Source organism: Xiphias gladius, chromosome 6, assembly GCF_016859285.1.
Source record: "Xiphias gladius isolate SHS-SW01 ecotype Sanya breed wild chromosome 6, ASM1685928v1, whole genome shotgun sequence".
NCBI lineage: Eukaryota > Metazoa > Chordata > Actinopteri > Istiophoriformes > Xiphiidae > Xiphias > Xiphias gladius.
Window position 1 is genome coordinate 19841958 of NC_053405.1, and position 13328 is coordinate 19855285.

General features: G+C 40.4%; 1 protein-coding gene across 1 annotated transcript in view; it reads left to right on the forward strand.

Moving 5' to 3' along the window:
• The first annotated feature begins 7211 nt into the window (after positions 1–7211).
• Positions 7212–13328, forward strand: part of lingo3a (leucine rich repeat and Ig domain containing 3a) — a 45687-nt gene continuing 39570 nt past the window's right edge. Inside the window, exon 1 of the mRNA XM_040129091.1 lies at positions 7212–7288. The gene's annotated coding sequence lies outside the window, so the exon portion shown is untranslated. The remainder of the gene's footprint in view (positions 7289–13328) is intronic.

Consider the following 13328-nt stretch of genomic DNA (forward strand, 5'->3'; position numbering starts at 1 on the left):
TGAAGTTAGAGGACCCTCTTTGGCCACGTGTAATACTTCTAGTACATGCAGTGTCTACAGTGTGACTGGTTTCTCTCTCTGAATCCAACACAGTGCTGGCAGTCAACCATAGCAGTGGCTTTTCTTGTTGTTTCAAGAGAAGGGCACGAGGGATTTATATTCCTCCAGTGATGATGGAAAAGCAGCTGCCTCCTCTAACGCTGCCAACAGTGCACCCACCTGTTTACATATTGTGTAGACAGATGATTTTAACAGTCACTTTTAGCTTGATTTATGTGATTGCTATGATCTTCCCAACACAGATCATTCACCAAGATAAAACAGATAAAACAAATAGCCAGGTTTGTGCGTCTGTTAACATAAGCAGCAGTTAGCTGCCATTCAAATGCACTGCTTTTTAGAACAAGATGCATTAAATTACTGAAGACATGATGTAGTGATACTTCGAGGAACAAACTTTTAGTCCGACAGATTTAAACACTAAATACCTGTTTTTGATACTTACTGGCACAATGACTTATGCTGTGATGCCACAGTGTAAAAATACTCATACTCATAAACATATAATAAATGGTTTATAACACACCATAATGTATTGTATTGTAAACAGGTAGGTGTTTATTAATCTATTTAACAAACATGACTCCTCCTACGGGCAGCTGTAATCATATAAAATGTCTTCATGGGAGAAGCTGTAACTGTTGACAAATACTGCGCACTAATAAACACATTCACAATAAAATGCCCTTATATCTGCTTACAACTATATTATAGTTGTAACTACAGTATATTATACATATGTTTATGTACTGGCTCTGTGCTGCTAAATAGAACATTTCAAAGTAGAAGTCCTTATTATGCAGAGTGAACCCTGACAGTGTTATATTTTCATGTATTACTGATTTATTCACTACCAATGCATTAAAGTATGAGCAGCATTTAAATCTTGTAGCTGTTTGGGTAGAGCAAATTCTAACGACTAATTATACAGTTTGATAGTTTGATAAATAATGATACATCATTTTTAATAAAATATACGATACTTTGTATTCTAAATCTTAAAGCCATTGCACAGTGTTCCTTCTCAGGAGAGTGTGGGTGTCAACCTGTGCTTGATTGACATTTCCCTCATGCAGCTGTTGATATTATACCACAGACCTATTTCATCGCAGACATTTTGGCTTGACATAGCAGCAAAAACACAGGGATTATTGATGACATGGAAAAAGGACTGCATTCCATTTATTCAAGCTGGTTCCATGGTCCTGGTAATGTGGATGTTGGGTCACTGTCATGGCTTACTGGGACGCTCAATGGAACTGAGCCATTGTTGACAAACTTTCTTTCACCTGTGCTTTTCCTGTAAAAAAAAAAATGTCAGCTGTGAGGTAGGTGTTTTGGGGTGGGACTACTTACCCTGTTATCATTCTTCTTAGTATTTAAACTCTACTAAAATAGGAGGAAAGCAGCTCCTGGTAACAACAAAGTTGTCCCATTCATGTCATGAGTGCTTGAGCTCGCTTGCTTACATTAGCCTATGGTAAGCCAACATTAGGAATCAGCTGGTGAGGACAGGAATTCTGATGCATCACTGCAGCTAATGTTAAAGATGCAATAACTGATTTTTTTTGGCCACTTTGGGGCAGTAGAAACCAGCTATAAACAAAACTATGACATATTATCCCCTTTTAGCTGATATTGTGAACATATTTACCCATCCAGCAGTTATAGAGCAACGTCTTCATTGATTCGAAGTGTTGTTTCTCAACACTTGTAAGTCCTATATTCATTCTTCTAACCCAGTTTTTGGTCTCCCCCAACTCCTGAGGCAAACATCTGGCTCTTTAGCTGCTGAATGCTGCCCTATGTTCACCTGTTAGTTGCTAACAGTGTCTGTCTGCTTTTTGGTACTGAGCAGATAGTGTACAGTGGGTTCTTAGAGCTTTTTCTCTGAAAAAAGCTGCCTGCTGCAGCTGAAAACTGTTAAATTGTAGTTGGACAGCTCAACAATGAGCTGGAACTCTCTATAAAGCTCAGCACCATTTAAAGCATTTTGAATAGAAAAGTCTGTTAAGCCAAAGATGGCGGTTCTATACACATATCCCCGCCCCTTCCCCCAAAAGCAAGTCGTCTGCTTACAACAGCCGGGAAACATATCAAGCCAATCGTGTTGTTGCACTGACACAAGCAAAACCTTGTGCATGCAAGGTTTAACCTTGTGGAGTGGAATCTACGATGTTTGCCTCTGAAATATAGTGGAGTATAAGTATATAGAGTAACATAAAAAGAAAATAATAAAGTACAAGTATCTCAAAGTACACTATTGACATTAATGAACCTAGTTACATTCTATATATTGTGTGTAGTATAGTGTTGGTGACTGGGAAGGCAAAACACACACAAAGCATGCAGTAAGAGACAGCATAGTGAGTGGGCTGTTAAAGGAAAGGATAGTAATTAGTAATAAGGAACTACTGTTTTGGAGTCCGGCATTAAAGGAAAACCTTTCGTGAAGACTGCAAAAGCCTCATGTAGTGTTTCGAGGTTGAACCATGCAACTTAAATTACAGAATCCTGAGATAACCTTGTGTGAAAAATAACATTTACCCCTGTCGTCTCCGAAGTCTAGTGTTTAAATCAGTTTGAGGGTGACATCCTTTTTTATGACTGATAAAGTCTAGTGTGAAGACTCACTGGTTCTTTGATGTGATATTACAGCCTCCTTTTTTAAAGGTCACACTTCTTACATATTTTACTCTTCTTCACAACAGAGTGTTTTTAGGGCAGCAACAGCTTGAGATTCTCCCAAATCCCCCACTTTCCTGTTTCCACTTAAAATTGTGCCAGCAAAGAGACTAATAGGCTCAAATTACCAGCTGTCCAACCCCCCCCCCCCTTTCTGTTTTGTTTTAATATAATGTTTCTGTTATATGAGTAGTCTGTATTAATAACACTGTTTGCAGAATGTAGGACAGATAAATTAAAGGATGGTGGGGCTGCGATGGTAAAGATTTTTGTTGGGGGGTGCTGGACATCCACTGCAGAGGATTTTGCTGGAGCTTCAGATTTTCTGGCTCATGAGATCAGTACTTATTCTGTGGTTAGGTGTATTCTGCAGAAATTACAAATTTTTGTGCTGTGTGTCTACTAGAAGTCGGGGTTGTTTTGGGATGTTGTTCTCTGTGGTTCGCTGAATGCTGTCGTTTTGTTTGTCATTATGTTTTTCACCGCAGCTGTGTGTAGTCCTGCGCTTTTTGAGAAGGTGCCAGCCACAGCTGAGTGACACTAGTGATAACATGCAGCGTGAATGTTAAGCTTCATCTTAGTCAAAAGGAGACCTTCCAGACACACACACACACACACACACCCTTGTGTTACTATTCCTGGGGACCTGTCATTGACTTAATGCATTCCTTAGCCCCTTACCCTAATCTAAACCTAATTAACCTCATCAATTAGCCTAGCCTAAACAAAGCTGTTGGACCCCACAATTATAGTGGGCACCTGGTTTTCGGACCCCGCGAATATAGTAAAACAAGCCCACATACGTACACACACACACACACACACACACACACACACACACACACACACACACACACACACACACACACACACACACACACACACACACACAAAGTGAGTCAGAGTCTGAACCTGCATCTTTGATGGGCCCACTGACACTAATTAAATTTGTCATCTTTTCAGACAGAATTACTGCAGTCCTTGTTCAGCGTTTGCATGCATCTCCACATGCCCACACACACACACACACACACACACACACACACACACACACTCTCTGGAGCTAAAGGTAGATGCTCCCTGGCTGCAGCTTGAATGACTGTAGTTTGTTGGACAACTTCCTATCAGGGATTCAAATATGAATTTGAGAGCAAACAGCGACACAGGACAAAATTTTGCAGTAGGACGGCCTCAATAAATATTGAGATCTAGACAGAAAGGTGCGGGTACGTGCACTTGTGTGTGTTTGTGTTTAATCAATTGAAGTGGTATATTAATGTTTCCCTCAGATCTCCTCAGGCTCCTGGCAGTGTTGATGATATTTGTGATTTTTGAGTCAACAGGAAATTAAACCATGAGGTAAGACCTCACAGCCTCATCAGCAGTTCAAGGTTGAGACAACTCAAAAGCCCTACGGCCGCAGAAAAAAACATTTCCAAGCAGACATGCTGGTTTTTTTGTGATATATATTTCTTTGGAAACTCTACTGTCTGGAGACCCCAGTGTTAATAGGTTTTCATTTCTCTTCACCTTGGCTGTCTGGCTACTGGTTATTGGCCACAGTGAGTTTATACCGCCGATCCTTCAAAAGGTTTTTTAGCGGTGTGATTGATTTAACTGTGAAGGCCATGAAGGGCATTAGCCCATTTTGGCCTTTTCATTGCCTGTGCACTCACACTGATGGAGCTTTAGAAAAAGAGTGTCAGCCCTGCCTCAGTGTTTATTATTTGAATTTGAATATTTTGTGATGGAAATGAGGACACACAAAAGACAAAAGCATCCAAAGTGAGCGGAGACTTGTTAGGGCTGAGAGTGTGCTTTAAAAAAAAAGGCCCGCAGAGAGAGTGAAAGATGTAGTAATTGAGAGTGGTGTCAGAGTAGCCTTGTAGCATTAGTATCAGGAACAGAATCTGGCAACTGTGCTGCTTGGCTCCAGCCTCCTAACATAACATTAAAAGCATGAAGACAGTAGCCAGAGGCCTGCAAGCAGGACTGATGAACTGTGGGGCATTGAGTGCTCCTCTGATACCTGGAGGCAACAAAGCAGAGGCCATTTGACAGGTCTAAAAATAAGCAGCAGATGAGAACAATGTGGTGACAAAGAGTGAGTCTTTTCTCCCATCTCTCTGAAATGTATCCAGGAACCAACAGTAGCCTCTTGTGTGGCTTTGATAATAGCTGGAAATAATCTCAGACCAAACCAGCTCCAGTTGACTCATCAAGCAGATTTTGTCGCAGTGGACTCCTGTGATGTCTTCTATTGTACCTACAGTGCATAACTTTTGATTTATAGGGCTGGACACCCCATCTTATTCAACTCGGTAATCCCACCCGCTTCCCCCCTCTGTGCACTCTCTATCTCTCCCTCTCACTTCCTGACATTTGTAGTGATGTTTATGTGAACTGTGTGCTTTACAGTGCTCCGCTTAACTCAACTGGCCTCCCATCCTAATCGGCTCTCCTGGCCTGAGCGCTAACAGGCTTAAAGCAAAACCGAGCAGTGGTCAGCAAGAAAAAACAGCCAGTCACAGATATTTTAGCCCTGCAGTTGATCATCGGTGCCTTGACGCGTGTATGTGTAATGCAAATGAGACTCCATTGTGTGTTTATGAATATTTGTATTGTTGTACAAGCCAAGCTGCAAATAAATAAATCGATATACATATATCAGCTGCAGAAATACACTGCGTAAGTTATGAGTAAAGCAGCAGAGGCCAGTGGGAGAACATTTTCTCTTTGCTCCCTTAAAGTAATTTTAAAAAATCCAATTTCTGAAATATACACTTACAGATTACACTTTTTTTCCCCATTTAAGCAAAGCCCAGGCATGGAAAATGTGTCCTTTTGGGTCCATCTAATTGGTTTTTTTATTGTATCAACCCTGGTTCATTCGCTTGTATCATCTGCAGTGATTTGGAATCCTCTTGTCTGAGCTGTTAAAACTGTCTGGAAACCACAGTAAAAAGAAGGATAACCCCAGAGCTTTCTAATCCACCCACTGTCCTCTAATCTGCCTCGATCTGCATACGATGTGGGAGGCTATTGTGTGAACTCACTGATGTGATGCCGCATTAAATATGGGCAACACACACACACACACAATGAATTGTGCAGGGAGAATTTTTTTACTATGACATGTTTTTGCACAACTTATAATATACTTTAACTGCTTGCAGTCCATTGTTCTGCAGGTACATCTGCTTTAAAATGTTTGCTAACAAACAGGATATGAAAAGCATTTGTTGTTATTGCATATGTGAAGCAAATATGGCCAGAGGGTGAAGATACTCTGGGGATGTTGATGTACTATAATCTAGTTTGGGGACAACATTTCTGCTATCTTTCATGTTGATATAGCATGCTCAGAGGAGTCTCTATGAGCAATTGTTGCCTCCAGCTGCATTCCAGCTCCACGTTCATGTCCAGTTTTGTATGTGTATTTACAGTTTATGTCACGCTCGACCTCACTCATTCAAATGTGAACCACAAAAATGCTGAGAGGAAAGACCAAGGTTGTGACCAAAAAAATACAGATTTTCCCAGCAACTTTCCTCTTTACTTCCCCCCTCGCTAAGCACCCCCATGATTTCCAACTTACTGCTCAATATCACTATGACCAAGCTCCCATAATCCCCTCTGTCACATTCCACAGGCTGCATATTTTTCATCAAAGCTGAAGTTATTTTTGTCTTGGCTGAGAAGTTGCAGAACGTGACATCACATCACATCTGTGGCTGATTCTCTGAAAGAGGAAACGCAGATGTACAAGCTTGAAAAGATGCAGGATTCTCCTCATTATAATCCACATTTAGCTCATGAGTTTTCATCATGATTCATTTGGAGTTTTATATACCGGATCTATATATTTTTGGTGGCTTATCCTTCCTCCTGCTGGCATTAAGCAGTTTAAAGTCTCTCACTGTGTTTTTTTTTTTTTTGTAGTAAAGGTGGAAATGAGCTGCAGCAGAGCGGGGCTCAGTAATCCTGCCCTCTATGCCTTCCAGCCACATACTCCCTATTTACTCCTGACAGCTTCTAAATGAAACTGTGATCACGTTTTCCACACTGTTCCTTAGCCATGCTCACTTTTAAAGCTGACCAACCTTACACAGTGAAGAGTTTTTTTTGTTTTTTTTCTTTTTCTTCTTTTTTTTCTTCTCGTTTCTCTCTGTCTCTCCCTCCTGATATCTCTCTTCCCCTCTATCTCCCTGCTCTCCCGGCCTGCCGGCTGCCTTCAGGGATTCGTCAGAATCTGACCCTGACATTGTTTTTTTGTTTTTTTTTGTTGTTTTTTTTTTGTTTTTTGTTTTTGTTTTTTTGAGTCCTCCAGCCGTTCCCTCTCTCTCTGTCTCTTTCTGTGGATTGGACAGTCCATTTGTTAAGACTGAAGGGGAAAAAAAGGACAGAGTGGACTTGAGATTGGATTAGGAGAACAGAGGAGAGAAGAGGTGGATTAATCAAGGCCAGTGTGTCTCTCTGGGTGACAGCTACAGACTGTTCTGTCATTACCATCTGATGAGATGGGAGCAATGGCTCCTGCTTGGTGAGTAAATATGGGCTCTCTCTTTGAAAAAGTTCTTGTTTATACACTGTGGGTAAAGCGATGTAGATTTATCCAAAGATTGCCTTCAGGAAGAAGCACATACAGATTTTTAAGAGTTATTGTATTTGGCTAAAATCCATTCATATATAAATTTCATTGTTAGTTTTACTGGCACGGTTACACATAATTTAACTGTGCAAAAGCAGATATTGTAAGACAGTAAGTGGATAATACATTAAATCTATAGACTGGAACAGATGGCTGTGTCTGAGCACACACAGTCTCACACATACGCACATACACAGTCACACGCACACACGCACATACACACACACTTAAAGGGCACCAAAAATGAACTAAAAAGTAATCAGTATATCCCTCCCTTTTGTTTTTTCATCATTAAATACACAACAGATTGTCTCATTAACCTCCAAACACACACACAACCTTAAACTCACACACGCCCCAAATGTCAAATGTGTCTATTCACATACTTGCTCTTAAAGGGATAAAGGAAAGCCCACCTACAGCCTGCAGCCAGAGCGTATACACAGGGGTGGCCGTGACAGCCAGGCACTTTGTCTGAGTCCTGGCTTTGTGCCCATACTTGCTCTACCGTGATGTTATGGGCAGCAGATCGAGCGCTTCGCTGGGTTTCACATTGCTCATTAGCTGCCCCAGTGGCACACAGGCCAGCAAATGGAGATGAACATGGGAACCCTTGCTCGGGCCCCAATGGACAGCAAGACTCCTCTCCTGCACATGTGCTAAGCATATCCATATGTCCTTGTGAAGGTGTCCTTGAGAAAGATGTCGAGTCCCCTTCAGGTCTGACAAGGCACATCTATTCACTCATCCTCCCAACTAGAAGTCGGGAGCAAAGGAGGAAGTCAGGTTACGTTGTTCTAGATCACAGCAAACATTTCCATAACCTTAACCACAGTTATGGCAGTGACGACGTCCCCTAACCTTATTGGAGTATCCATTTTAAGCCAAACCTAACCAAGTAGTTTTTGTGTCTAAACCAACAGTGAAACCTGTCAGACAATGAAACAGACTTAATGTTCAACAGTGTTTTGTAAGGCACAGACAATTGACGTCATCCTGCTGATAGGGGTGTCAGAATCAGTATGGACAGACAATGTATTTTTGCGTTTAAGTTGAAGGATTTGTGGGAAATGGCAGTTAAAGCGTCTTTATCTTTAGACGTATTTCTTAGTGAAAAAATATGTGAACCTGGTATACTATATATAGTTATGGAAAAAATGATTAGCTTAGACCTCATTCTTTGGACAGGTAAACAAAGTTTTTTCAACTGATATTCAAACATACAGCTCCCACAATGATCTGCAATGAATGATCGATTTCAGTTTTATACGATGAGTGGATGAGCAAGCCAAATTTGGTTGCAATAAAACGTATGTTGGGAGTTTAATATAAAAATACTCAACTCAACAATAAAAACAACAATATAATCCAAGGTCTGTAGAATTCAAATTAAAATATATCATAAATTATTAGATGAGCAATTCCAAAATTAGCAACAAAAAAGTCCAAATGGGGACTAAGGGAGGCAGATTGGACAATAATGAGTCTAAGTCTCATATCTGGACTGGAAATAACATTGTATCTCTAATAAACTTGGTGCGGACAGTGTGCGAGAATTCAACATTTTCTTCTGCATGAATTTAGTCTATAAAACAACAAATTTACTTGACTTGACATCAGTATCGCCTGACATCAGGTAAGATGGACACAGAGTCTGCTGGGGATAGAAATGGCAAGTGTAACAATAGTGTGTGTATTTAACTGCAGAAGTGGAGTCTAAATCTCAGTGGAAGGCCTGTATACCTCGTGCATCAGCAAAAGCAGATGGTGCAAATGACAATACAGTGATGAGCTGTTTGCATTAGGTCATCAAGCCAGATGTATAGGAGAAGTAAAGGAGGCAAAATGTGGAAAGACATGAATCTATGACTAACAGTTAATTTACTTTTAATGTAAATGCTGTTTTCCCATGCCAACTTCGGCTTTCAACTTTCAATCAATGTGGGCAACGAGAAACAAAGACTATACTGCTAAAGTCCCTTTAAGCTGAACGTCAGGCTTGTTGCTTTAATGTTGGCGGGGTTTTTTTTTTTCAGCCACGGGCAAAATAATCATGTGTCATGCATACACTGTAAAATGTGCCCTTCAAATAAAGAATGAAGCAATTAAATGTGACTCATGCTGACCATACCTCATTTAAACCTAATAAGCATTCTGTTATCATTTCCCCTGTGTATAAGCAACATGGCATCCTCTCTATGTAGCTGTGCTTTGTGGATGCAAGGGGCCCTGAATCTTTGTGTGTCCAGAGATTAAACCGAATGCTCCACTCCTCTGATTTAATGTGATTCATGATTTCATGTAGCTTGGAAATAATTATCCAGCTGTGCATTGTTGGTGTGATGTGTCTCCACAAGTCAGTGTGATCCAGTTAGCTGGTCAGATAAAGAATCATATTTGTTTACTGACTTTTCATAGCTGTGCAATAATCTAAGCCATTGCTAATACACATAAATGCCACAGCTGTCCGCTCAGACTCATGCGTGTGTGTTGAGTGTGAGAGAGAGAAAGAGAGACAAGGATGGTGATGACCTGGAGCTGCCCGTCTGTTGCAGCACTGGACAAATAGTTTTTGACATGAGTGACATTGTATAATTAAATAGAGTTGAATGTGCTCTTTACTCAGGCTGTTTATTCTCTTGCTTCCACAGTCTTAACATTCCTGCAGCTAACTGTATGCTTGCCTCCTCCTCCTCTGCTGCAGGCGCTCGCCTCGCTCACTTAATTTCTGCCAACCTCAGCTTTATTGAGGCATGAATCCATGACTGATTTTCACCTGCACCTTCATTTGCTGCCTCAGCTCGTTCTGGGCTAAAAGCTTTGATTTTATCGATGGTCTCAGCTGTTGTGTATTATCCTGGAGCCACAGCCGTGTTTTGTGTATCATTTTTTCATTTGTTATTCTCACCCACAACAGTGCAACCTTTCATTGGTCATTTTTTTCTCTTCAGTGTGATAACTAATTTTTTTAGCTCCCTCCTTTCTCTAACACTACAGTATACCTTTTCCTCATTCTCTTACGTACATACATCCCTCTCTACGTTTGGTTTAAGTTCAAATTTAATTTAACTTTATGACTCTGTATAAATAATTGCTGTGATCTAATTAGCTAACCCACCATGGGAAATTACTCTCATCCACAGGTTTAGGTTTAGTCTTGAAGCCTTGACTTAAATAATGAATTCATATGCTGCCTGAGCCAGAGTCATATACCATGAGCAGCATTCACACACACACACCTGCTACTTTCTTATTGCCAGGCAACAATCAGTTATTTAACATCTTATTTAAGCTGCCTGATCTGTCGAGCTCAGCTCACCGTCCCGCTGTCGGCTACACAGACTTATGCACCAATGTAGACAAAAAATTAATATATATTTGTATGTCAGCGTTTCAATTAGAGATCTGTGACAAATGGGTCCTCGTGTGTCTCTTGGTTCCTCTACCTGCTCCTGCTGTGAGTGTTTATATGCCCTGTGTGTCCCTGACATTGGCAGGAGGCTGCTGGGGTTATTCATGTGACGCAGCGATGTGTGCAGGGAGATATTCCACATTCTCTTTTGGGAGGCACTGACCCTCAACACTAAAGGCTAGGGACCGTCTCTCAAGTGCAGCGCTAACCTATGACAGAGAGAAGAGGACAGTGGAGACTTTTTTCTAAGACACATTTTCTCTGCTAAACGTTGTACCAACCAGCTAGAAAAGTTTCTGTTACTGCGAGCTTACCTTGAGTGGAATTTTCGTGTTTTACTTTTGTAAGTGAACTACAAAATCTTATATGACGCATTGTATTGAACTGCTCATGGAAATATCTCAGGAAAATGATTAATGTATGTTTGCATTCATTCATTCAAACATTCATTCATGTATGTTTGTATGTTTGCATACATCATCTTTTCTTTCACAAGTTACATTTAAAGTTTTTTTAATAAAGAAAAGATGATCATCACTGCAGAATTGCAGAAGGGGCTCAACTGGCAAAATTGGTCCAATCAGAGCATATGGAGGTAACTTTTCTTCAGAAGTGTAGGGCTGTAGTCTCCCGGTCGATTGCTCTCGTCCAACCAAATGCTCAGTGGTCGGACAGTCGCCAGTGTTACTTTCACAAGGATAAAATCACTACACCAGCAGCCCTGTAGGATAAACCCATTATTTACTGCGGCGGTGGTGTTTTCAAAACACCCTCGTTTTCACAACTTTGAACTCGCCCAACCTAATAGAGACTGCTAGGTCTAACTTATTTAATGTTTACTGAATATTTATTCGGATTCGGCTCCAAACTAACTGACACCATGTCAAAGAAGTCGTCAGTGTGGCTGCATTTTGTTTCAACTGACGGACAAAATGTTAAGTGTAAACTTTGCAAACAGCAGTTTGCATATCACAGCTCAACAACCAACACAGCTTATCATCTAAAAACTGTAGGCTAATTTGTCTGCCTTAGGATGCTCCGTCAACTTTTGTGTTTTAAGCCTGAGGCTATGAGTGTATATTCCTCATTAGTTCTTGTGCTGGGATCGCCACTTGACATAGTTCTATTTTTCGGACATCATATGAATATTGGCAAGGACACGCTGGTCGGCTCTAAATCTGTTATCATTTCAGCGTAAAATAATGCGGTTAAAATGATTTCATATGCTCCAAAAACTAGCTTTTATGTCTATTTAAATTCATTTAGGCTAATAAGGCTACCAGGTAGAGTACAGTCAGTGAACTGTGGCCGATTTAGTTACCAATCGACTAATCAATTGGTTGAAGAGTAGGTACTATTTCAGTCGATCAAGATTTTCTTTGGTAGACTCCAAGCCCTACTGAAGTGCAACTTTTACCCATAGATCACTGGATTTTTTTGCAACCCAAATTATCCTAAATCTACTCAGTGATATAAGACATGTAAAAGTAGCTTTATATTCGACAGCTTTTTCTAATATTTTTATTATAAACATTAAAAAATTGTATTTATTGCTCAAATTTCAGTGTCAAGTTCTCATTGCACACAAATACATAACAGTTTATATATTCGTCTGTCACTAGAACCCAATGTGTTTATTGCCAGTATTTTCTCCCGTCAGTAAACCTATGTGCAATCACCAGGACGTATCCCTACTCTAACAAGTCCTCCAACCTCAACCACCATGTAGGTTGTTTGTCCCTACCCTCTGACACGACCGATATGAGCATCTCCTGAATTACCACCTCTACGGCGGCTGGAGATAAACTGTTAAAAATCACTGTTGAAAAATAAAATAACTAACCTTTTTATGACATGACAATGCTGTGGGAAATGTTTGGTTAGTTTAGGGAAAGATTGGAAACAAACAACCGTCTGCCGTATTGGCGTCCAGTGTTTTGTTGACCCATCCCTCAACCCATGAATGAATATCTAGACCAATTACCCTATTAATTAACTAAATAAATATACATATGGGCTTGTGAGTGTTGTATTTCTGCCCTATCCATGTTGAATTCATTTACCGCTTCATAAAACACATGTAAAACTTGTTTTTCAGTGTTTTGGACATTTTTTTTCTTCTGATCTTTTTTCTCCTTCATCATGTACCTTGCATCCCCAACTGTTAATATGCACTACCGCCTTAGAGATCCACTCATATTTTGACTAGAGGTCAAAAACTCCACAGGGTGCTTTTCAAATGATGCTCAGACTTCACACCACAGAAAATAAAGGAAGATTTTGCCAAGCCAGTCTGTTTAATCATCTCTTTATTCCCAACAGATACAGTTAAGCTACGTACCTTTTCTAGTTCTGGTTGCAATGATTTGCAAAGCAGTCTGACATAATGCACAAAGCCCATAGCCATTGCAGTCCCTGGTTCCTGTTTATGTAAACACTGTTGTAAGAAAAGACCGTGTAATCTCTCTCTCTCTCTCTCTCTCTCTCTCTCTCTCTCTGTGCGTGTGTGTTTGTGTGTGT